This window comes from Haemaphysalis longicornis, unplaced genomic scaffold (assembly GCF_048455015.1).
Source record: "Haemaphysalis longicornis isolate Haplotype H1 unplaced genomic scaffold, Haemaphysalis longicornis Haplotype H1 scaffold_265, whole genome shotgun sequence".
NCBI lineage: Eukaryota > Metazoa > Arthropoda > Arachnida > Ixodida > Ixodidae > Haemaphysalis > Haemaphysalis longicornis.
Genome location: NW_027526323.1, coordinates 105,929 through 109,161, shown reverse-complemented (window position 1 = coordinate 109,161; position 3,233 = coordinate 105,929).

Below are 3,233 nucleotides of genomic sequence, written 5' to 3'. Positions count from 1 at the left end.
CTGATGCGATCCGGTATCCGCCCTTGTAGAGACACGATGCCGGCGCGCAGCCCGTAATTTATACGCTAATAAGGACATGTCAAAAGGAACGTAATTAATGCATCGTTTCACACGTTCTTTCGATATATCCCCGAGCTCTAATTGGCGCAGGAGCCTGGGACGGGAGCCCGAGAAGCGTAAAAGTGGGCGCAAGGAGAGGCAGCGAGATTTTATATCCACTAGCTGGCTCCCAGCAGGCTCAATATATATAAGGACGCCGTCGAGAGCTATGGATAAAGGTTTGAGAAGAACTAGGCCCAATAGGGGAATCGGCAAGCCCAAAATAGGCATCAAAGTGGCACTGCAGCCAATGGGTGTCCGCTGCGTAAGCGACCGCTCAGTTTCCAAGTGTTTTGGTGGGAAGTTTCTCACCAATGCAGTTATTTCGCGCTTGGCGCCGTAAAAAGCCGTGATAGCAAAAATCACCAAAGTTTTACTTCTAGTGACATGAAAAATTGATAAAGGCACTATTGCGATAAGCAAATGACTTCTTCCACGTGGCTTGATGAGTCGTGATTGGACTGCGGAGAAAGCTAACAAGGAATATATCTTAGTAAGGTGAACGTCTGGGCTTGTTGGTTTCACATGCTCAATCTACAGCGCAATCAAAACACACACAAGGACAAGTGACGGCAAGTACAGCGCTGCGTATGTCTTTTACTTGTCCTTGTGTGTGTTTTTTGAGCCGTATATTAAGCTAACAAGGAAGGTTGAGCTATCTGAGCGAGCTGTTTGATGTTGTTATCTTCTTGTCGAGGCGGCCTTCAGGCCAATGGACCTTCCTTCCAGTGAAAACATTTAGCAATCGAGCAGCGATGTTTGCGAGGTAAACGAATGAATCGCGTAAAACAAAGGGATAAAAATTATCAAACCAACACTGAGGAGGCAGTGTTCTTAAGTGCTATTTATTATTTAAATATTGATCATTCCCGACTACCATTTATATCTGACCACGTAGATCTGCAATGATTCACACAAAAAACGCTATAAGCGAGCAATCAGCAAAGTTAGTTGCAAGCAAACATTGCTAGCAGCCTTGCTACCGTCCCTGGGCCACTTTTCGGCACGATTTGTCGCCCATCCTTACACCTTTTCAGGCGACATTTACATAAGGCAAATATTAAACACAATGGCGAGCAGATAGATATTAGTTTTCGTCGACAGGCGTCGTAAACTTTCCTGATGACCGAGTACGGAAATTGACTGTTGTAATGCCTTCCTTCCACGTGCAGCGTGCACAAGTGTGCGGGGTAAAAGCGATGCTACTCTTCAGTGTGTGGAGTTACTAGTTCGTTTACCAGAAAGTGTTGCGCATACAGTGAGCCATGAGTCACGCCTCCTCCTTGTCCTCTACATAAGCTGGGGCATTTTTCATCATCCATGTCAGGCTTAACAAGCTCACATTTGTTTATCTGTGCTATCAACCCCCCCCCCCCCCCCAAAAAAAAAAAAAAGAAAAGAAAAATTGCCCCTTTTAACAGCAAAGCTGTATAAGCGTCAGCTTGGACTAGTGACGTTAGCAAAAAAAAAAAAAATTGGCCGCATATCTGCTCTTTTCGTTGCAAATGTCGTCAAAAGACGATAGTCTTTGTAGGCATTTGCCGAGGAAATGCCCCCCTTCGCTTTCCTGCTCACCTGTCATGATGTTCCTGTTCCGTAGCGCTCATCCCACAGTAAATACACCAAAGGTTTGCTCAACGAGATTTGAATTTACCGCGTTCCACTGCTACAGGCGGGGTTCCTCGATTGCAGCGCTGCAGTACGGCGGAGACGCGCGTGAATGGAGGCGGCCGACTACAAGGTTTATAGAACCGCGTGCCGTGCTCCATGTGCGTTCCAAGCAGAACGTGGAACCTAGCTAGTGGAACCTTTCGTTGCTGTTGCCGCGTGATTTTTCATATGCTGCCAGGAGGCGGCGGTTTTCGGCAGTAGATGTACAATATAATTTCCTATCGAAAAACCAAGCACCCAGGGATTTTTTAATAAAGGAACACTGTATATATCCCTTTTGTACTAATTTCCTGTCTTATATTTGAGTAATGCCTTGTTCTTGTTCAACAAAGTTGACAAGTATGAACATATAAACCGGGCTTAGACGTTTACATGTGGCTGTGATTATATAAGACTATTTCGCAGTAGGCATTTTACTTTGGCCGGGTGGCTGAATCGAGTTACAGACAGACGGACAGACAGACAGACAGACAGACCAAAATTTCTGGGTTTAAATAGCCCAAGAAAGACTATCGTCTTTAGTAGTAAGAAAAATACGGAGCGCACTTGTGCGCGCGCCTCGCGAGGATCGCCAAGCGTCTGCCAGCCCGACCTTCAAGAACACTCTGCCCAACATTCGTGGCGCGACCTCTCGCGTGGTGTCCTCCTCGCCAGTTCGCGAGCGTTTGCACCTGAAGTGGGGAGGGGAGCACGGACGGCGAGTTCGGTAGCCGGTTTACACCTCTCCCGAAAGGGCCGCTTCCGAACGCGATCCACTTTGTGAGAGATGTGAAAGCCTTCCGACAAAACGATCCGGGCCTGTCAGTCATGCAGGACTCTCAGCGAAACCGGCGTGCTCGCGCCGAGCTGTTGCGGAATTAGCCGGCTTACACATTTTTGCTGCGGGGCGCACCGTAAGCATCTAATCGCAGAGGTCATGCGCAAACGGTCTATACCGCTATACATCACCGCCACCTCGATGGCTTCCGGTTTACCGTGACGCGAACAGCGAATGTCGCTGTTTGCGTCGCGTTTTATCTGCTTTTGATTAGCGTATAATCGGCAATGAGAAATCTCTCGGCCTCGAATCAACGCTGAAATGGCTATGGGAAGGTCACACTTTCGTTTGGAACCAACTTGCTCGTTGCCTTGAGTGTTCCTTGTGCCCTGAGAAAGTTTTGGTTGCAGGAGAGGCGAACAAAACAGCTTTTCACCTGGAACGTGAAAGAGGCCCGACGGGGGAACTGCCTGGTCGCCACTTATTCCCTGTTTCGCGTCTTCACATAAGTGGGGTCGCTACGGCGACCCGCCTAGCGCTGACACCAACCTACCGTACACGGTTGGTGCAATATCTGACTCCCCTTATATGCAATCCATTGAGAGCAGCCGTTTACTGTGCATGGTGGGCAAAGTCACAAAACAATAGTGACAGAAAACAAAGCCAACGTAGCGGTTCCAGTTTCGAGACATTTAATTTTCTCCCT